At 40.5% G+C, this 24,057-nt stretch overlaps 1 long non-coding RNA gene across 1 annotated transcript in view; it reads left to right on the top strand.

The window, feature by feature from the left end:
- LOC122466006 overlaps positions 1 to 21,736 on the top strand; it is a 111,105-nt gene extending 89,369 nt beyond the window's left edge. The window contains exon 2 of the long non-coding RNA XR_006291191.1: positions 20,638 to 21,736. This is a non-coding gene — a long non-coding RNA (uncharacterized LOC122466006). The remainder of the gene's footprint in view (positions 1 to 20,637) is intronic.
- The last annotated feature ends 2,321 nt before the right edge of the window (positions 21,737 to 24,057 follow it).

Below are 24,057 nucleotides of genomic sequence, written 5' to 3' on the forward strand. Positions count from 1 at the left end.
TTAAGAGTCTCAAAATTAATTTGCCAGGCATTTGACAGAATCCTTTCCCCAGAAGCTAGAATTCTTCCATTACATACAGTATTAGGCTATCTTCATTATGGTGATTTGCAATTGAATGAGATTAGGTTGCCTGCAGTGTCTGGTACTTTTTCTTTTTTTAATTTGATTTCTCTGAGCGTTAAGTGGACATTTTCTCTATGTCCCAATTTTGTATCTACAATATCCAGGTGCCAAAATAAAAAGTTGAAAGAGTTCTTATCTTTCAAAATATTAAATTTTTGTTCACTTAATTAATCTCTTGATTCACTCAGACCTCATACTGACCTTAGTAAAAGTCAATTTGTTTATTATAAATTGAAAATGCTAATTAGATACCAGAAGGAATATTCCTTCATTTGTACATTTAAATGAAGCCTTAGCATGTCATGTTGCTTCCAAAGACAAATATCAGGGGAATGTTCATTAAGTTATCAAAACAGGAAGCAAAGATGCCCATGTACTTTTGAGGTGAAATTCAGTCTCTCTCTTGTAATATACTGTCATACTGAGCTTTATGTGATGAGAGAAATGAGTGTCCACAAAATCAGGATATATTTTTTCTGAATTTGTTTGTTTGCAAAATGGACATACCTTCTATTACTGTTTTGAGCAGGGAGAGAAACTAAACAGAAAATGTGGCATCAAAGCTTACAGATCACAGAAGCCCTGAAAGCAATTGTGTCAAAAGAGCAGGCAAGCAGAAGTTTCTCTCTCAAGTGCTGTGCCAACTTGTGTGTGACTGTGTTCTCTCTCTTTCCCAGGCTCACTGAAATCTCTTAAATGCTTTAGATGTCATTCGAAGCCATTGTCCCAGTGTTACATACTCTCTCAGTTTTATCACAGACACAACCATTTTGGTATGTTTTCTTAAATCTCAGGCCTCTGGAGTCAGGTGAATATGTGAGAATCTTAGATTCCATCATCACAAAAGTATGTTTCTAGCCCTCTGGTTATAGAGAAAAGCTTGGAAAGATGAACCCTTAAGACTCAAATACCAGAAGACAAGTAACAAGAATTTTAAAAAATATATATATATATATATATATATATATATATATATATATATATATATATATATATATTTAAAATCACATTTGTTTTAGCCAGTCATCATTTTCTAGGGGGGCAGCATCATAGTTTTTCAATAATTGAGGTTGGCAAAACAGTTATCCCTCACATGGCCTTGGATTTTTGAAAACCCCAAAAGGAAGCCTGTTTAATTATTGTATGATGAACTCTCAGAAGGGGCAGAGTTCTGCTTTAATTAACATGCAACTCCAATGTGGAACATGCAATTAACAGCAATGAACTGGTGTAAGTCTTGCACAGGCAGGGCAGTGCCAACATCCCTCGTATGGGTGATCTCTGCGATGTTGCAGTGATCACTCAAGCCTTCTGCCTGCTGACATGCCTGGATGCCATGGTGAGGAACATTGCAGAAAATGCTATCCAAGATGTCATCAAGAAGCGAATCACAAGGACCCCTTCCAACCAAGATGTCGCCACCTACCCGAGAGGCTCACTAGAAGGCAAATTTGGAAGAGACGGGAGACTTTGCTTCACTCTGGACTTGTGCCTGCAGTGCTACATGACAGCTGGAGAAGCGTATCAGCTGCCACTGGATGTGGTGCGAGGAACGCCAGGAGCTGAGAGTCCTGGTAATACAGGTGAAGGACACGGACCACACAATCATCACCCCAAGAGCCAGAACCATGCTGGAGAGGACCCTGAAGGATGCCATCGACTGCCAGTATGTGGAAAATCTGAAGTGGAAGCCGCCGGACCAGGGCAAGGTGTTCAAGGTGACGTTCAAGTGGGACACCAGCAATCACTTCCTCCCCGAGGGCAGCTTTACCCTATTTGCCAACTGGAGGTTCATTCACAGGGCCTGTCTCAACTGTGTTCCGCTGAACAGAGCTGTCTGCCAAGAGAATTGGGACAAGCAATGCAGGAAGTGTGGCTATGCCAACAAGACACTATCCCATGTCCTGTGTAGCTGCAAGCCCCATTCCAGAGCCTGGCAGCTGCGACATAACATCATCCAAGATCGCCTAGTCAGAGCCATCCCGCCACCTGTAGGGAAGGTGGCCATGAACTCTGCCATCTACGGAACCTTTCCACAACCAACTCTCTCTGTATAACTTGCCATGAGTGATGTACCTGAATACTTGGATGCTAATACCTAAACTGCATTCTTAAATTTATTCACCTAAGTTTGGGTTATTGCTGATTATGCACTACATGTACCTTATGTCTTTAAAAACAAACATTTTATTTGTGGCTAATCTAAGCACTATACCCAGATGTACAGATACTCTTTTCTTAACAGGTTTCAGAGTAACAGCCGTGTTAGTCTGTATTCGTAAAAAGAAAAGGAGTACTTGTGGCACCTTAGAGACTAACCAGTTTATTTGAGCATGAGCTTTCGTGAGCTACAGCTCACTTCATCGGATGCATAGCATATCGTGGAAACTGCAGAAGACATTATATACACACAGAGACCATGAAACAAAACTCAAAACAAAAACAAAAAAAAAGTTTTGTTTCATGGTCTCTGTGTGTATATAATGTCTTCTGCAGTTTCCACGATATGCTATGCATCCGATGAAGTGAGCTGTAGCTCACGAAAGCTCATGCTCAAATAAACTGGTTAGTCTCTAAGGTGCCACAAGTACTCCTTTTCTTTTCTTAACCTGTGTATTATATAATTTTTTAATATTAGCTTTAATAAAAAATGTTGTTCTTTGAAAACATGATGTGCAGAGCAGGTATGGCATATAATGAAACAGCAAAAACTGTGTGACAGGTGCCTATCTCCAAGAGTGGGGTGGGGCTTACTCCTTGGCCAGTATCTTCCATTGGCTGCCTAGCTTGCTGGCTTTTGTGAATGCCAGTGTTAAGGCAGCTATCTTTCCCCATGTATTGTATAGGGAGCGTAAGTGCCTAGCTCAGGCTCTGTGAATCAGAGATTTTCTAGGCATCACAACTCCTGTCTCCTTTTGTGCATTCAGGCCTTAGACACTTGTAACAATTTTACCCCAGCTCTAACGACATCCACTTTTAAAATATCTGGAGGTTGGAGTACCCTTATTTTTTTTGCTTTGCTAGAATCGTAGTGTGATATGTTACATTAGAAATGAGCCTGATCTGCAAAACCAAATGCTAGCAAAGGCAGTGGAGTTTGGGAGGTTTTATTGTTACTAGAGTAATGTATAAGTATGGTATATATAAAATCAAAATAAGACCACCATATAAAGGAAAGAGAGAGGTTTGTAAGCATTTCTCCTTTCTTTTCACATAGCAATTAAATGTTTACTTTTTTCATAATTCTTAATGGTATTAAAATCAGAAGTTCCCACATAGGCCGTAAATTGAAAAGCAAAAGCAAACCACAACTGTATTTCCACAATCCTAGTTTACCCATTCTCTTGTACTTCCTGGCATGGGGGTGTGCCTATTCAACTGTAGGAAAGGAGGAAGTTTTATTAGGGTGAGGTTTTCAGACAGAAAGTGGAGCTAGGCCCCCAACTGCCATTGAAAATCAAATTTTGTGCCCTAGCTCTGTATCACCTTCATAAGGGCCCAACTAGTGCTTCAGCAACCAGAGTTGATGTTAGCTGCCCCAACTAGCGTTAGAACAACTAAGTAAAACTAGAAAAGGCTTCTAATGTCTCATGTTACTTCCTACTTCATGTCACACTGACCTCTCAGAGCTTCTTTTGAGCTTATCTGTGGCAATAGATAGAATAGAAAAAATGCTCAAAATTTAACAAAATAAGCTTTTTTAAAATATATATATTTAAGCTAATTGTATAGCTTGGTAGCAGAGCTGGTAAAAATGTTTTGACAAAAAAAGTGAGATTTTTTTGCGATGTGGGGTTGGTTTTTTTTGTTTTTGTTTTTAAAATGAGAATGTCTCCCTTTTTCTTTGACCAGATCTCATTACATGTGGTGTTATGTAACTGTGTGTGCATGTCTGAGTGCGTTGGGACATTTTTCACTGAAAAATTACTGATACCTGATTACACTCACAGAATCTAGCTCCTGCTTCAGATTGTGTAATAGGACAATATATAAAAGATCAGGCAAAAGCTTTTGGATATTTGTAGAGCATTCAATTTGAAGAAACAAAACCATGTCAGCTCATCAACTTCAGCCTGCTTTCAAACAAGGACAACTGCCACAAGACAAAAATGCATGCAGTGCTCGTATAGCTGTGTTGGTCCCAGGATATCAGAGAGACAAGGTAGGTGAGGTTATATCTTTTATTGGACCAAATTCTGTTGGAAAAATTGGCACTTTACACAATGTTACAAGCATTGTCATACAGCCTCAAGCATGAACCCTTGGTTGCACTCAATCAAGGAATAAAATGTCTAAATTAAAAATATCAGACCTTATGTCCAGTAAAGGAACCTTGCCTGCTCAAAGCAGACAGGTGATGTTTAAAGAAACAAAGCTGTGTTCTATATGAATTGACTCCCAATTGTAATTTTAAACTTCTCTCTTTCCCTCGGTGAACCTGATGAGCTAGCCAGCCTCCTATCTCCCTATTTTTCTATCAGAACAAAACATCCAGGAAAAAACTCCTCAATGTACCAATATGTTTTAAACTTATTACTAATATAACAGCAGTTTTATACCCTGCAGCCGATCATTCTCATTTGAGTGATCAGTGTATCACTTAGAATTGTGGTGCTGCCTGGATACTAAGGTGCCAGGCACACTAAAAATAGCCTGGAAAACTTAGATATACTTAGATGAATAAGGACACAGTTGGTCCCAGTACATTATTTGCTCCCCTTGGCGTTATTCTATAGCCAGTGTCTGATCCAAAACAGTGAGGGGAGGCGCGGGGGTAGAGCTGGGACAATGTGAAGCTATTAAAGGAAATGGGTGGTCAGGAAGGGGGAAACTTTTACATTCTTTTAGGTCTTCTCTTCACTACAGAGTTAACTCAAGTTATAACTTGAGTGTTGCCCCTAACTTGAGTTTTATTCACACATACAAACCCTTAACTTAAGTGTAGTGCCGCTTGCAACTTGAAATGGCTGTCCCATTAGGAGGTATAGGTAACAGTTTGTGTTAGCACAACTTGTCAGTTGCTAACACCACCACCTTGCATGGTTTGAGTGTTATTTCTTAGTATGCCATTCTCACTTAACCTAGGCTAACCTGAGAGGAGTTAACTCCAGTGTAGATAATTTGAGCTAACTATTCAGTGAAGACATAGCCTAAGTGTATAAGTTCTTTGACGAAGGGACTGTTTCTTTCTGTGACTGTACAGCACCTAGCACAATAGTGCCCCAACTTTGGTTGGTACCTGTAGGTGCTATTGAAATACAGAGAATTACTAATAATGATAACATGGCGTCTCCAATACACATATTGCCGTTTCCAGTTTATATAAAACACAGCTGCTAAAATCATCTTTCTTGTCCATCAGTTGGAACATACCAACTTCTCCTTGAATACCTTCACTGTTTCCCATTTCTCCAACAGATCAGATTTAAACCTCTTGCTGTAGAGGACCTCCACGACTCAACCCCACCCCACTTGTGGAGTCCAGTCTCTTATAACATGGACATATCCATTTCTGCACACCCATGAGAAAAGCCTCCATTCCCTGTTTGTCTACTTCTCACACAATCATCTCATGCCTTTTCTTCATTCTGCCCCATGTACATGGAAATCCCTTCTTGATGCTCTCCAAAAGGCTACCTTATCCTCATTTTACATCCCTCCTGAAGACCCATTTCTACCTGGATGCCCACAAGAAGAGAAACAAAAAACATTTATTTATATTCGAAAATCATAAAACCCTTTACCCATCAGAACCCTGCTCTACTAGAAGGGAGGCACAAGGGATGGGGGTGGCAGGTTGGAGACCAAGCCTACCCCTCACTCCCCCTGCAGCAATGGCTCCTGTCCTGTGGGGCTAGGCCTAGCTCCCTACTCTAAGCGTTGTTACTTGCCACATTGGGTCACAGTGTCACTCACTCAAATTTGACTCTTCTACCCCCTTCCTTCATGACAGAAGGGCAGCTAAGCCAAATTTGAGTGAACGGTGCCACAATCCTGTGAGTCAGGTTGCAATGCCCAGGGTGGGGAGGCCAGCCCCATGGGACAGGAGCCACAGCTACAGTATGAATGTGGGGAGGGCTTGCTCTCCAACTCTCTCTTCCTGGACCTCCTCACCATACCCAGCCAGAATTAGGGTCACAGTGCTGGTATGGAGGGTGTTGCTGCAGATGGCCTGTGTTCCATTGGACGCTGTGTGGGTCAGGAAAAAAGACAAAATGCAGGCGATGGTTGACTTAGTAAAAAGTTTGGTAACCACTGCTTTAATATGTTAGGTCTAAATTAGATTGTAAGCTATTTGGGACAAGAAACTTATCATCATATGTGTATGGTGAGATACCTAGTACATTTTAGGTCCTATGGAAATAATAAAAAGAATACTTAAAATGTTGAAATGAATATTTCATTGAAATGTAAAGCCAAAGAAGGAAGAAGGCTTAGGTGTTTAATGCCTGTTTTGCCTTAGTCTTTACTATAAAGGATAATAGTGAACAGATGCTTAACATAATTATATGAACAACATGGAGGAAGGAACACAAGCCAGAAAGAGAAAGATCAGGTTAAAAATATTTTGGTAAATTACATGTATTCAAGTGGACAGGGCCTGATTAAATTAATCCTACATTTCATAAAGAGGTAAATGAAAAATAATCTTAGGACCATTAGCAATTATCTTTGAGAGCACAGGTGAGGCTCCAGAGTACTGGAGAAGGTCCAACATAGTCCCTATCTTTAAAAAGGAAAAAAAAATAAAGGAGGACCCAGGGACTTATTTACCCATCAACCTTACTTTGATACTTGGAAAAATACTGGAATAAATTATTAAACAATCAATTTGTAAGCACCTTGAGGATAATAGATATAATAAGTAACAGTATGGAATTGTCAAGAACAAATTATGCCAAGCCAACCTAATTTTCTTCATTGACAGGCTTAATGGGCTAGTGAATGGGGGAAAGCAGTAGATGTGCTATATCATAATTTTAGTAAAGCTTCTGACACAGTCCCTCATGACATTCTCAGAAGCAAACAAGGGAAATTTAGTCTAGATGAAATTCTATGGGGTGAGAGCAAAACTGATTGTGAAACCATACTCAAAAGTTGTTTGCTGTCAAACTGGGAGGACATAACTAATTGGATCCCAAAGGGATCTGCCTTGGGTACAGTACTAGTCAATATTTTCATTAAGGACTTGGATGGTGGTGTGGAGACTATGCTTATAAAACTAGCAGATGACAGGAGATGCAAGCATTTAAGAAGACAGAATTAGAATTCAAAATGACCATGACAATTTGGAGAATTGGTCTGAAATCAACAAAGTAAAAGTCAATAAAGATAATTGCAAAGTACCTCACTTAGGAAGGAAAAATCAAATGTACAACATGGGGAATAACTGGCTATACAGTAGTACTGCTGAAAAGGATCAGGGGATTATAGTGGATCACAAATTGCATATGAGCCAACAATATGACACAGTTGCTAAAAAAGCTAATATCATTCTGGAGTGTATTATCAGGATTCTTGTATATAACACACAGGAGGTAATTGTTTCACTCTACTCAACACTGGAGCGGCCTCATCTATAGTATTGTATCTAGTTTTGGACACCAAACTTTGAGAAAAGTGTGGCCAATTTGGTGAGATTCCAGATGACAGCAATGAAAATAATAAAAGGTTTAGAAAACCTGACCTATAAGGATGGGTTAAAAAAAAGGAGACTATTTAGTCTTGAGAAAAGAAGAAGGGTGGAGAGGAGGGGGGACCTGATAACAGTCTTCAAATATAGTAAGGGCTGTTATGAAGAGGTGATCAATTGTTCTCCATGTCCACTGAGGGAAGGAGAAGAATTAACCTTCTTAATCTGAAGGAAGGGAGATTTAGGATAGATATAGGGAAAACTTTCTAAGGATAGTTAAATACAGGAGGGAAGTTGTGGAATCACTGTCATTGGAGGCTTTTAAGAACCTGTTAGACAAACACCAGTCAGGATGGTGTAGGTATACTTGGTTCTGCCTTAATATGGGGGAATGGACTAGATGATCTCTGAAAGTCTCTTTCAGCCCATCATTTCTATGATTCTATGTGGAGAAAATGATGGAAGTCAACATAAGAAGAAATATATTACCACAGAACAAGGACTGTTATCTGCTGGGCTTTTGTGTGATAATTAATGGTTGAGTAGGTTCAAATTTAGTTGGTTCACTCAACATAGGATCTTTTGTTCTTCTTTGATACTGAGGGCTCTGTACAACGGTGTGAGGTCACTCATCCACACTTTCAGACCTTCTCTCAGCTGCTGAGTTGATTCGAGAGTGACTTCTCTATTCTCTTTGGTTTTGTTGCTACCCTATAGCTGCAGAAACCTCAGAAAAACATAAGCAGTTGAACAGCTTGGAGGGGAAATTATCTATGTGCAGGCACTCTAAAGCCTTTAAATATGGCCCATGATATAGCTTGACTTTGGAAACTCAGGTGCCAGCTAATTAAATAAATGGGACCTGGGAGCTGGAGTCTGCTTAACAATGCCTCAGATTAAACCAAGAGTGAAAATAACAAAAAAAATAGACGAGGAGATGGTAAGGAAGAAATTTACTTACGGAAGGACTGAATTTCAGATATAGGTGGGGAAGTCTGGGAAGTTCTCCTATGGCAAATTCTGAATATTGGCAAAGTTTGTAAGCCTTTTACTGAAGAAAATAATTCTTCTCACTTCTGTTTTCAGACATTACTATTATTTTATGTATTGCTGTTCATATAGGGTCATATTCTACCTGGCCCTTGGGTGCACAATGTGTGGGAAGGGTGCCAAGGTGTCTTCCTCCTGCAGATTGCACAGACCTATATAAAGGCCAAGAAGAACTGGAGTCTTTACGTGTCATCCTTCTCCAGTCCCTATAGTGTGTACTCCTCATTCCTTTATTATTTGCTGTGCTCCCCTCTCTAACTCTGCACCCATACCTTCTATTCTTTTCTCAGACCTCTCCCCCTGCCATTTTTTTTTTTTTTTTTTTTTTTTAGTGGCAGTAAAGGCTTTTGCAGCAAAGCTCTGGAATATGAGAAAGTGAGATCCAAATTCATTCTATACAATCCCCAATTTTAAAATCTGTTTGGTTTCAAAATGTGATTCTCGTTTGCAGGGCTTTACAATACCAAGTGTATTAGCAGATGTTGAAAAATGAAGTGTTCCAGACCCAAGTAATTTGTTTGATTTTTGCAGTACTCTTTCCTACTCACATATGTCAAAACAATTCAGAGCAGCATGATTTCCAAACTGCTAGTAATTCAGGGGAGAAAGAGCTTAAGCAGTAAATGTAATTAACCAAGCAAGTGTAAAAAAAAAAAAAAAAAGAGAGAGAGACACACACACACACAATTAGAATGTATTCAGGAGAACACAAATTGCTGTTAAAAAGCTATCAGGGCTTCAACAGGAAAACTTATTTCTATTTCCTTCTATAGTCTCTTCTTCAGGGCCTTGTTCTTTCTAAGTGCTCTATCTATCTTGTGTTGATAGCCATTCTATAAACCAGTCATGGTTGTGGACCTGTGGCAGTAGTTGTTGTTTTTACCTGACTATATAAATTACATTTTGTACATTTTAAGAATCCTGTGAGAGATGGCTTGAGGAATTACCACCACAGCAGCAGTCACCACAATATCACTATGGTAGCCATTCAATGACTACAGCATTGTGCTAGCAATAGCCAAATTTGTACTTCCGCCATTTTAATATTGAGAGGGAATTAACATTTTGTAACCCTGACCCATTTCAGGGGACTATGACTAGGAAATAAACTTCAAGCGCTCACCAGAACTCTGTGTCTGCCAACACAAGATCCCAGAATAAGATCTCATTTACAGTAAATTGTGCAGATATTAGAACTACGATCCTGAGTGCCCTATTGGGCTCCATGCCAAACATCTTGGTTTGGCTCTCGCTCAGTGAGGTTTGGATTAGGTGAATAACTGATTTTTTCAGTTCATTGGTATTTCTGAAAAGTTGAAAAAATAAATAGAATCCAAAAATTCTGAACAATTTCAGTGAATCGAAAAAGTCTGTTTCGGGTCAAACAAAAGATTGTTCAGTTCAGAATGCTTTGTTTTTGGACATATTTTCAAAGAACTAGATTTCCGAAGGAGGGGGAGGTGCTGTTCCTTCTTATCCCTCATAGTCTTGTGCTTAAGAGGGGTTCCCTGGACTCAATTCCTCCCTCTGTCTCACATGGAGCAGAGATTTGAAGATGTGTCTTCTACTTTTCAGGAGTGGGCCCTAGCCACTAGGCTGTTGTATATTCTGTAGTGGGATTTTCTCAGTCTCTCTGGTTGAAGCTGTTCCACTTTGTATGAAATACTTGAATAGTCAGGGAGCCAGAGAGAGTGAGAACAAGAGACTGACTTAAGATTGGTGGTTAAGGCATGCCCATGGGAGACACAACTTCAAGTCCCTGCTCCACATCAGGTAGAGGGAGAAACTAAGCCCGGGTATCCCACATCCTGGGTGAGTGTCCCCACCACTGGGCTAAGAGTTAAAAGCCAAAGTCCTCTTATGAATCTAGCTCCATTTTTTAACTTTTTATTTTATTTTATTTTTATTTTTTTTGCCCAGGGCACTGGAACAAAAAGCAATTTAGGCGTTATGGTTCTGAAGAAAAGCTCAAAAATGTGACCCAGATATAACCAATGTAGTGATATTGCAGTGGAGGGAGGGGATCTGAAGCTACTAGAGCCAGCGAGGAAGCCACAGCAACAGATCTGGCTCTGTTGCTTCGGAGGAGCGAGCGCAGCGTGATTACTGACAGTAGGGACTTGTATGTGTCACTGATTCGGTGACCATATTTCCCTATTATGAATATGGGGCACCTTGTAAAATTACTCGTATTCAAGCAAGTTCAACAGCAATCAATCAGAACTATGCAGTACAAACATTCAAATTAACATTAAGTTGACTGACCCCCTGTTAAAAAGAAATGCTACATAGTTGGATTCTTTTTATTTACCTTCTTATGTTTAAGGTTTTAGGGTTCACGGGGAGCGGTGACACACACACACACACACACAAGGAGAGGTCACACACGCACTCACACTCTCTCTCTCTCTCTCTCCTGTACACCTCTCACATGGAGCAGGTGACCAACTGACCCAACCCAACCCTCCCTGCCCAGTGCTCTCCACCCTCCGTGCTTGGGCCCCCTGGGATGGACCTGCCTCTCCTAGTACCTGGTGCCTCATCTACCTGAGGCAATGTGTGTGTGGGAAGGGGGGGGGGAGGAGGTCACATGCCCCACTTCGTATTTCTGACAAGGTTCACACCAGAATGAGGCCAGCAGCAGCCTTTTAGCACAGTGTGGGAGGGAAGGGATGGGAGCTGCTTCCAATCATTATTGAGGAGGAGTCGGAGGAAGGAATGACCTGGCCCATGTCTTTGAAGAGCTTATCTCTTTTCCCCGTTCCCCAGTGGCTGGAAGCAGCTTGTCCCTTCCCACCTGCACAGTGTCGAAAGGCAGCTAACGCATCCAGGTTGCTGCTGGTCATGGACGTAACCCAGCCGCCTCTGGCTACAGTGTGGGCAGGAAGGGGTTAAACCCTAAGGATGCACTGTGCACCAAAGCACAGGGAACCTGACTGCAGGGGCATCAGCAAACCAGGCTAGAGAGGTGGCTCAGCAGGGGAGGATGCCGAGGGGACTCATCAGCCCCGTGCACTGCTCCCTGGGGGCAGGACCCAGGGTGTGGGGAGGGTCAGGTAAAGACGATGCTAAGCCCCTGCCCCAGGGGTTGTTGTGGAGCTTGCATGTTCAGGGCATGAACAGACTGGAAATTGCTTTCCCCCGCCACTCCAAAGCTCAGCTGAGGGGTGGAGAGACTTCCCCATACCAGCACTGTGCAGGGCTTTGGCACATGCAGGGCTCAGCTCCTCCTGACCAGTGCCCCGGACTGGAGGGTTTTGGGCTTTCCCGAGGTGCCAGCTCAGCCAGAGGCAGTAGAGGAAGGAAGGAGCCTGCTGACCAGGCTGCTGTTGAACTGAGCGCTCTGACCAGGGACTGACTCTCTGTACGGCGCTGGGAGTGGGACGCAAGCTGCTGGTGGGGATATGGAGGAGCAGTGGAGGGGGGAGGGGCAAAGCAGGGAGAGGACAGTGAGAGGGAGAGCGTATAGAGGGCTGATGGGTGGGCAGCAGAGGCGACACGTAACCAGCCGCCGCCTGGAACCTGCTTGTATTCACCAACCACCGCATCTTGCAGTGTGCAGCCTGTGCCAGCCCAAAACAGGACGGGGAGCAGGGCCCTGCCGGCCGACAGCCAGGACACAGCGTGGGTCAGATCAGCAGGGGGAGTGGCCAGCCCCACGCACTGCATCTTTGCCCCACCATCAGCCTTGAACCCCCATCCCATCGTCGGCCACTGGACCCCCCCCTCACTCACTGCTGGTGGGCGGGCAGCTGGCAAGCGGGGATCCGGCCAGCAGCAGGACCCACCAGTACTGATGTGGGGGGGAGGGAGACAGAAAATATAGGACAATATGCCCATTTTAAAGAAAAAGTCGGGACACCTTCAGGAGGGCTTAAATATGGGATTGTTCCTTTAAAAATGTGCATCGGGTCACCCTAATCACTGAGCTCTGAAGAATTGTATCCTGATTAATGGGGCTCACTGGTTTTTCCTCTCCCCTCCTTGGGACAGTCTTCTCCTCCGGGTGTCAATAAAATTAGTGTCCTTCCACTGCAAATGACATGTCAACCTAATTTTGCAGGGGAAGAGTCAATTTTTGTGGCTACCACTCTGATTCACTGCATATGGATGGGCCTGTTTGGAGACCAAGCAAATCTTGTAATTTGCTTATTTCTGCTTAACTTTTATTATTTATTTGTATTACTGTATAACCTAAAAGCTCTAATCCTGGATCAGGACCCCATTGTGCTAGGTGCTGTACAAACACGGAACAACAATAGATGACAGTTCTTGACCTGATGAACTAACAATCTAAGTATCAGACAAGATACAACAGCTAGATTCAGACAGACCAATGGGAAAGTATAAATAGGACAATATTGGTCAGTGTGACAGGCAGTGGTCTCAGCACACCCACAGCTCAACCATTGTCAAGTTTTTTGTAGACATTACAGTAAAAGAGAATGTTGAGGATGAATTTGAAGGTGGATAATGAGATAGTTTTGCAGATCTTGATAGGGAGCACCTCCCAATCATGTGGAGCAGAACAGGAAAAAGCATTTATTTAGCTATCCGTTCTTGTGTTGAAGATGATAATAGTAGATAGATTCTTCATCTTTAATAGTAATTAAAATACATGAAATGCCAATATAATCCTCCAGATTAAACTACATTTTTTCTCCCAGAAGAAGGTAATATGCATTAATGATGAATTTCATTCCTATTGTCCCAGGTAGGGTATTTTAATTTTAAAATATTTTTGATACTTCATATATAAATCATTAAAACAAAGAAATGACAAAAAAGCAAGTTGTGATCTTATCTGCATAAAACAGGTTTATGAGCTCAACGGCTTCAAGCTAAATGGTTCTAACTATAGATGCAAACCGATATCCTTTAGGTAAAGATATTTTATATGTGGATAGATACACACTTCATCATAAAACTCTGAACATCATTTAGTCAGGAATTTAAAAGCTTGGAAAGCGGCCCATGAAAATAAGATTCCATTAACCTGATATGGAAGTGCATATGGGTTAATTTTTTCCGCAGAGATTAAGTTAGGTTTACATTTATTATTCATAGAATTCTCTTTTAGGTAAAAATGTATGGTGTTTTCGGGTTGTTTTGTTTTGTTTACAGTGTATTCTGAAAAATGCTGTTCTGCATCTGAAAAAAAAGAGATTCTGCTACATTACATGGGGCATCTTTCCAATTTGCATATAAAAGAAAAATACTTTATGAAAAATGGTCCTTATTGTTCTGTCAAACAATGGCTAGTGAAAGTAGAGTGAAGTGTACAATTAACTGAATGAGACTTTTTTATTGGAAGATGAAAAGAGATTTAACCTTCACATGAACCAGATCTGTATTTGTGACTTCAAGCCCTCTAAAAGCAATAATGTAACTTAATATATTACCTTTACCTGTAGATTTCAAACTGCTTTACAGAGATGGTAGGCATTATCATCATGTTATACACAGAAAAACTGGGGCACAGTAAATTATAGACAAATTTTGCAAGAATGGCCTTTCCTTTGCATAATTTCTCTTAACAATGCCCAGCTTGCGTTCCATTATTCCAACAGGCTGATTTTCAAATGTGGAGACCTCACAGCTACCTTTGACTTCAATATGTAATGGACAATACCTATGAAATTAATCCCCAGAGCCAACATTTTCCAAAAGCCTCAATTTTTGTGTGCCAAACATGAGACATCTTAGATGGCCACCCAAAGTGGGAGACATTTCTAAAAAATCTAAGCATAAGTGACTTGCCCAAAGTCACACACCCTGGTCTCCTGTTAACTGTGTAATGCCCAATCCTGCATCATACTGCCACTCGGGTTTTTACTTTCCCATGATCAGGGGTTGTCATATCATAAGTATTCCAAAGATGACAATCAATTACAGTCCCAGACTTTCATACATTTGCTGTGAGGAGCTAAGATGAAAAACATTTCTATCTTTTTAGCACCAGACTAATACATTTGTTTATGAAAAGTGACAGGAGCAGTTCTGTGTAAGAAAACCTCTATATTACTCCATATCACTTATCAAAGATATTGGCACATTTGTTTTAATCTTAGTTATTTCAGGAATTCTGCAGCTGCTTTTATATGAAATGCCATATGTAATCAGACACAAAATAGCATATATTTATCTCTGAACTCCAAGCTCCATCTAATTATCTAACAAGTCATTTCATACAGTACAAAGAAAGTTATTTTTATGCTTTAAAGGATTCTACTGCTGCTTTCAATGAAAAAATAAACAAACAAGCAAAACAACAATGGATTCAATCCAATTGCATGTTCACAGTTTCTGTGTGTGGTAAAAATGATGAGACCTTGAATAAGATCTGTAGGGATGCAAGGTGCCCTTTTTCCTGAGGAACCATTTATCAGAATAAATAAAATAACTCCTACTTTTGTAAGGTTGGGTGTTTGTCTTGGCACAAATGGCACTACAGCATAACAATTAATTCCGTTCATGAGAGATTGCTAACAGCTGACAAATTTTGCATTAAAAATAAAAATCTGTCACTGCAAGTTTCTCTGGCTCTAGCAGTCTTTCAGAAAGTACAATTTCTGTAATCGTATTGAAAAAGAATTACTGATGGAACATTCACTTTTATAATGTGAATATTTCCTTTTTATTTTATAGTTCTCCTACTGTACCCTGTGCTTGTTCCCTCTGCTTTTATGAAGTGGAAGCACTATTGTTATGCAATTGCAGCTTTAAATTCAGTAAGGATCTGCCAATGCCAACTCCAAAATGTAAATGACTGTGCCAACTGCAGCTTAGAACAAACTGTTGAATAATTGCTTTGTTTATGCCTTGAAGGTGGAGATGCTCACATCTAATTTAAGCTGCTAAGGTTGTTCCTAAATTACTGGACTCAGTCTGCATCTGTGATAGACAAGTAAACCACTGGTGACTGAACTAGTGGGACTGCAATGGTGAATACCAAAGGAGTAGTGCATCTATGCTAGCTATCACACTCAGTCTTCCCTGCATCTACATTAGCACTCAGTAGCACTATAGTCTATGTTTCTATTCTGCAGTTGCCAGGACAGCTCCTTGAAGGAAGGATTTCTGAGAGTCCAAGGGAATTGTAGGAGAAGGGGGTCAAATGCTCATAAATTCTTGAAAATCTGTAGCATTTTTGAGGCATTTTGCAAAATGTTGGTCAGGGTTAGAACTTACTCTGCTCAGCCAGGTGATGTTTTTCCAAAACTTTTAAGGTGGCTCAGGTAATCCATGAGAGACAACGGAGAGTGTTTAGAGAACAAGACTAGCAGTTAATGGATTTATTGCTGCAAGGTTCCTTGTGTACTATAAACATTCATAATAATTATATTCTAATATTTAACAAATGCATTTAAACAAATTGTTCGGCTATGCAGGAGGAAGGACAGGAGACTCTGGATGTGATTTAATTAGGCCACACCTTTATTTCTAAATCTCTAGGAGTACCCAGCAGATAAAAATGTACAGTGTAGGTAATTCCATAATCATTTACAAATTATACCCCGGGAATGCTGGGATCCTTCCCTCGAATGAGGGTTAAGGGTTGCTGTAAAGGAGGGGTGTTTGGCTCTCTGCTGTACCAGTCATAGCAGTCCTAACCCCCAACCCCATTTCCACTTCTTTAAAGAATACCGCCTTTAAATCCTTTACCAATCCATTCTATGTGATCACCCTATCCCTTCCCTATGGGTATCTGTGCGGGACATAATGAATTGCAACAGAACAGCTTAACCCTGGTTTTATGTTAACCCCAACTAAACTCCACCACCTTGGCTAATCTGGCAGTGAGGGAAAAACTTCTTCCCAGCCCCCAAGAAAGGAGCTACTAGCATAATGCTCACGGTGGATCATGACAAAACCTGGAATTTAATTACTACCGTGAGTGGGCGAATGGAAGCCTCTGCCTGGTCCAGATAAAATAGGGCTTTTCCTGTACTGGCATGGACCTAAATAGTTCCCCATCTCTTCCTGTCCACTTTGAGGGGGACGACCTGACCAGTGTCTGACCTGGTCTGGAGCCCCAACTCTGACTTGATCTGAAGCTGCCACAGCAAGTTACTCTGGCTTTCCAGCCTGTAAAGGGGCCTACCCGCTTAATGTGCAGTGAGGTCAATATATACGTAAAGTAGAAGCTTTTCTAAAAATGCTATTGAAGTTGCATCTGTTGGCCAATGCAAAATCTTATATTTATCAGAACAAACTGAATGAGGGAACAACTGAGTGGTTATCATGCAATTATCTTATTCCTGTACACAAATGTGCTTTTCTTCATGTGTGAAAATTCTGTTTGCCTGCAAAATACCACACATGCAAATTCAGTAATTTGTGCCCCAATTTGTAGCAATCTGAGAGTGCCTAAATAGCACATGCAAAAAGGATATCATCAATTTTGAAGGTTCATTTCTATATTATATTTGAAAATTTGACCTGAAGACCTATTTTTCTCTTTCCCCTTTTATAGTAAAGCCAGTTGTTCTTTGAAAGCGTTAATGTCTTTGTCTATTCATGGTTCTCTATTCATGGTTTGCATGCTTTTGGAATACTTAGAAACACTCCTTTTAGTTTCTACATGAAAAGTAGTCTTTAGAATTACTAAGTTTCCTTTTAAAGGCATATATATTCACTTCCTTCCATTAGCTAAACTCATCCAAAGTAAATGTTACTGTAAGGTCACGTCTGCACATATAGGTGATAAATTGCATCTTGCAGTATCATTTGGAACTTTATTATTCTCTGTGCTACCTTGCTCTGGTAAACCCATCATTCCTTAGTAAAGGCTTGTAACTGAATGTTTTATATATCCGTGACAACACAGACTCTCAGTATGGCCCTTGTTTAGGTTTATCACATATTTGCTTCAATTTTAATGATTTTATACACTTGATTTTCCAGACGTGAACTTCTGATTTTATTTATTGCCAAGTGTCATGAGACCTATCTTTGCTACTGCTTACCCAATATACTATAACAAAAAACAACAGTGAGTTTTATACTGCCAATAGCAACTTTTCAAGGAGAAATTTGGCAAAACAAACAGGTGTTTGACTATGCTTTCTGTTTTATTTTAGTAGTGACTCATATGATTGTTATATATAATGCAAAAGATCACCAAATAGTTTTTCTCTTTTAAGCGACTAACTGAATCTGTTACAAATTATTTAATATTCTCTCAATTGCTTAACCAGAAAGTCTTTCCCTACAATATTCAAGAGCCTGAATTGTCAATAATTTTAAACCATTTTACTGAATAAGGTATTAGCATCTTTAGCTTGAGATTTTCAATGTTTTCTGGCTGTTGTGCTTAGAATCCAGCCATATTTAGTAGGAAAATGAATAATTTCATTGCTTTATCTGGTCTGTTGAAGTATGCATTTGGAAAAAAAAAAACTTCACTGGGTTTGAAACAGTTTTTAACACTGATATAGATAGTGGCTACTACTCTTCTAATACTGTTGAACTAACTAATTGAAAAGTGAGAGGAGAACATCTTGGGCCTAATTCTCCTTGACACAAAGGCCATTTGACATCACCCTACTTGTATACAGGAGCCTCAAGGTGGGGGTAAATATATTTTATGCCAGAGCAATGTAAACTGACCTCAGAGTAAATGAAAATTAGGACCATTATGTCTATTACAGTAGAAGAGATAATACTAGACTCAATTTTATTATTCAAAAACAGCTTTAAATTCCAAATAATTAACATCTGTAGATTTAAATTAATTGTATAAGCAGGGTGGGGATTTTTTTTGGGGGGGGCAAGTAAAAACATTTCTGAAATTCATATAGACTATTCCAAGGGCATGAAGGTCTGTTTTATAAAAAGATTATGCTTTAACTCTTGGGTGCCCAACCTTTGTAAAGATTGCACTGGCAAATTACCAAGAGACAATGAACTGCAACTGATTTTCATATACATTTAGATCAGTTTCTTTAACAAAAATTTAATTCACACAACCATAAAACTCTGTGAACATGTAGTTATGTTCTTCATGATATTAGCAGGAGAATATAAGTTACTTGCTGCTTGAGTTCATAGGCAAAAAATCCCCCAAACCCTCTGAAGTAGTCATATCCCCCAAATGACCATACTTGACCCAGTCATACATGTAGCTGTTGAAAGTGAAACTGAATATAGAGTTTGAAAGGAAAGTTAACATATCTAAACATTTTGGGCCCAGTCCTGCAGTTTTCTCAAGCACCGAACTCCCTTTGAAGTCAAAGGCACAGTAGTGTTAGTGTAAGTGGCAAAACACTGTGGTATAATGATATAACACTCACTAGTTGTGCAGAATGAATGGATCTCCTCTGTTACACTTTGTTGCACTAGAGTAACTAAGCAGAACTTAGACTGGACTGCAATTTAAACCACTGCCTATACCTCCATTGAAATTGATCCACAAACTGTCATGCAAGTTACACCAATCTTTTCCAGGCTGCATTTAGCTGAACTTGACAAAGAGTGTCTTATAAAGCTGCTGTCCCAGGACTGTTGATGGTTTAAATGTATAGTTCTACAGGTGAAAATTGGTGATGGAACACAATCTCCGCCCCTCCCCCCCGCCCCCACAATTAAAAAAGTAAAAATCTATTTATTTAAATGTATTTTTGGAAAGTAACTTATTCTGCAAATATATACACAGAAGTTTGTCTTCCTTTTAAAATGGTAAATTTGTTCTACTGTGTCCAGCTACTTGTACAAAAGAATTCCTTCCCAACAATAACCTGTTCTTCTTTGGTGTGACCCCTCTTCTTTTTGTCCCACTCATATTCCATACCTGTTGACCTGCTTTTCCCTTCCTAGTTAACTTTCCTAAATTTCATCAATCTACAGTACAATATTCTAACCTGGACCTGCATTAGACCCAGAGGTTACGGCTGTCTGATGCATCCTTTAGGCTGAGCCAATTGTCCGTTGTGGGATCCTGTTCAGAGGTTAGACCGGCAGGGCCGGGGGTGGGGAATCAGATTAGTCCAGCAGTTCTTCTCTTAACAGTTGATCACTTAAAAAATAGTAAAGAACACTCAGTGTTCAAATAATCATCTGAACTAGGCCTGGACAAATAGCTCTGGTTCTTACAAGCCTGAATTTAATTAGAACCCATGATAACATTTAATTGAGAGGATATTCCAGTGAAGCCTACATGGTGGGAGCTGTGGCAAAAGAGGACTGGACACATGGGGAAGTGAATGGCCAAGAAGAACCCTGTATTCACGTCCCCAGAGCATGGGCTCTACTAAATAGGCAAAAAGATGTTCTCTTTATATAAAAATATATTATTATTTATTTATTATTTGTACTGCAGTTGCATTTAGGAACCCCAGTCTGGGATTAGACCACCATTGTGCTAGCCTCTGTACAAACTCATAATATAACGATGGTCCCTGCATCAATAGTATAACATATTATCATGATGTGGTGGGGGAGTAAGAGGGTGAAGAGTCAGATAACTTCACATTGTGACCCCTTTTACTCTCCCATTTCAATTAAACACGGGAGAGACCAAATATGACAAGATGCGCAATAGAAGTAGACATAAATGTTGATAAAGCCAGCACTCAAAATTGCCAGTTTCAATGTGGAGGGATCAGGAAGATGTTCTTCCTGGCATGAAAGCAGACATCATGTGTCTGCAATAGACTCAAAGAGAGAAAACAGCACCAAACATCCCTGGCATGCATATTGTGTGGACATCGAAAGCAACATTTATGGTCGCACGACACTTGTTGAACACCAAAGACTGGTGAAAAAAACTGTTGTGAAACACCAAGGTGGAACTTATCAATTAAATGTAGTTTCTGTTTATTAACCACCAGGTGAACAACTGACTTTCCCCTTCCGGAGAAACCATGCATTGTCATAGGCGACGTCAGCAGTCACAATACCTTCTGGGGATACCCCAACAACAGCAATGATGAAGTTTGGAATGGGTGACAAGAAACAACTTGATCTTGCTCTATGACTTTGAGGACAAATGTACCTTCCAAGGTGCACAATGGAACAAGGAGTACAATCTTAACCTAATTTTTGTCAGCAGTGAAAATGCAGACAACTTCAGAAGGGAGATCATGTCAATGATTCCAAGATCACAGCATAGACCAATGCAAGTGACAATAGAGGCTACACTACAACCCCGAAAAACAAAGTATCTGCTGAGGTTCAGCTTCAAAAAGGTTGAATGGGAAGTCTATCTCTGAATTGGATGAATCCATTTGCAATATTACTCTGACACATGACCGTTATGGAGAATTTGTCTCCTTGGTGTGGAATACTGCCCAAAAGTACAACACTAGGGAATGTTGGTTTAAATGGGCTTTCAGAAGACAGACACCAACAATGTAAAGCAATGTTCAGAATTGTCTGACTTAAATCCACATGATTAAGGAACCACTGGACTTGGCTTATGTGAGAGATCAAAGTGGTGCAACAGCGGGAGGGAATGGATTGAAATAACAAACCTGTGCCATAATAGCAAAAAAAGCATGGGCCACTATTCACAAGCTGTACACTGATGGACAACAACCACAGTCTCTCCCAACCAAGCCCTCAGTGATAAACCTCATCCTCAACCCTCATCCTCAATGGTAAACCAGCCCACAAAGCAAAGCACAGAGCGAAACAAGTATAGCACAGACTTTGCTCACTCCTCAGAGGCAGCAAAATCCACAATGAACAGCTCAACATTTTGGAGCTGGCAATAGCGATGAAAACTCTATTGTGGAATATGGAATGTGGAAAGGCAACTGGAGTTGATTGTTTATCTAATGAACTAGTATTATACTTTGGTACAAGAGAACAGAAGTGGCTGCTTGACTTCTTTATCTCTTGCATGAAGACAATGCAGATAACCAGGCTGTGGAGATAGGAAAGAGTGACTGCACTAGCCAAACCACATAAAGATGCTAACTCTTTGGAGAACTATTGTCCAGTATCCTTACTCTGCTCAACCTACAAGCTACATGAATGGATGATAATGGGTAGAATAGCGCCAATAGTGGAAGGGAAGCTGACAGAGTACCATGACATTCATGTTATGGCCAAGTTAAAAACTTAGTTCAATACATCAAAGATAGTTTGAAACCTGCAAAATTATATCTTCTCCTTGCTTGAGAATGGATATGCAGTTTGTTTATTTATTTTCTTGAGGGGGAGAGTCAGAAAAGTTGATGGCATACTCAACGGAATGGATTGCTTCAATGGTAAATTCTAGCCCCCTTCCCATTTAATATCTCCACAAGTGACCCACCAGAATTCCTTAACATGTAAAGATTCATTTCCAAAAGAAATGCTGGGTTACATAACATCTCTATCAGTAAGTTGGAAGCATGACAGAGAGCAACATACTTGTGCACCTAAGCTGATAGAGTAGTTTAATGAATGGAGTACCTTATTCAGTAGCTAGGGCAAATTACTGAAGCCAAAGTTAAGATTAATTTCACCCCTCTGGAAAGCCATTGCTACTTCAGTGTGATTTCATGTCAGGAGGAAGAAGAGAGTCAGAGGATTATTGCAGTGGAATGGGACAAAAAGATGCAGCCCAGTGCCCAGACCTTTCCAATCCCTTTCCCTGAGAACTGAGTGATTATTGTGCCTCAAAGGAAGCTGTCAGCTTCATGGTTACGGGCCATAATGCAGACTGAGCATCAACTCAAGGAAATTCCTTTTTGTCTCCTCACCATACAACACAAAACTTTCATTATAACTTCATACATCCCCCACAAGCAGATTGCATAACATATGTTTAATCTGTGCACATATGTCAGAGCTGACTATTTGCTGAGGATGCTGAGGTGGTAATTAGGGTTTTGCATTATATTGGGAGGCAGATTAATGTGAGCGTATGTCCTTACGTTGGAGGCAGAAGGGAAGATTGAGAAGGTGCAGTCTGCCACTGTCAACCGAAACGTGCTGTGTGGTCAGTAAAGTGTGATTAACAAGTGTCTCATAACTTGGGATGTCCTTGCACCGAAGGGGTGTCTTAGAGGGATATCAGACCAACCTTATTCCCTTTTTAAATGAAGATTATTTTTGGATTATCACATATGTATCTTTCACACTTTAATTATTCATGAAACCAAGTTCTGTATCATCCCCTAGAAATAGACGTGAGTTAAAAAATTTTTAACAGTATGGGGAGGGGGAAGAGGAGGATATGGCATTGGTGGCTACTTCTGAAATTGCGTGTGACCTCAAATACATTTTTTAAATATGCAAAAAACCTCCACTGAGAGAAGTGCAGAGGAGTTTTGTAAACTGTACCTACTACTGGTTACAACAGTAATTCTCATTCTGGTAAAAAGCTCCAAGTAACTCAGGGACAATCATTTCCTTTGGATCCTCATGTAAAGGGGCATCCCCCATGTGCAGATCTCCCACCACCTCCACTAGTAATAGAGGCTCAATGCCTTTGTGGCAAAGATCCCTCTCCCTCTAGACCTCACAGGAAACTGGCAATACTTTCAGATAGCCACACATGAAGCAAGAAGGAAGTACACCCTGGGAGGAGTGGAAAGGTGAGAGACTGTATTTACTTCTCTGAGGACCTTCTTAAAGAGGAGTTCCAAGGCAGGCACTGGCCAAGGACCTCGGGTAGTATGGGTCCATTATAGTCTTGCTTCCAAAAAGAAGGGGCAGAGCCCCAGAGCTGATGTGCATGCAGTGGATCCCTGAGTGGATCCCTGAGATGTGTGATATTGGGGAATATGCAGGATTTGTAGGCCAGACTCTTGCTTTTTACAGATGAGTCAGACTCCCACTACTCCTCAAGAAGAATTCAGAGGAAACTCAGCAAGGGAACCTCCCTGGTCTATATGTAAAAACAGTGTAGCCAGGTCTTTCAGTTTTATAATCTTTTTGTAATAAGAGGTGTTTTTCTTAAAAGCACAGCTCCTGAAATCATATGAATATGTGAGACTCTCAACAAATGTGATATTTACAGCCTTGACCTAGAATAGTCATTGTCAGAGAAGGTATTGGTTTCATCATCTCCAAAACAATCCCCGTGCCAGACTTTCAAACTGTGTAATGTGTGTAACTCCACAGTCTATTTTGGAGCTGTACTTGTTGAGGAGCTGATTGCAGCCCTGACTGGCATTTTAGCCATTCACAGCTAAATTGCTTAATTGTTAGAACCACTTGACAATGGCAGCCAAGATCCAGGAGGTCTGTAACCTCATTCTGTACATTACATCACATGCCATGGGTCTCAAATCCAGCCCTGTAGGTTATCAAGCAAG

The sequence above is a fragment of the Chelonia mydas genome, chromosome 5 (assembly GCF_015237465.2).
Source record: "Chelonia mydas isolate rCheMyd1 chromosome 5, rCheMyd1.pri.v2, whole genome shotgun sequence".
NCBI lineage: Eukaryota > Metazoa > Chordata > Testudines > Cheloniidae > Chelonia > Chelonia mydas.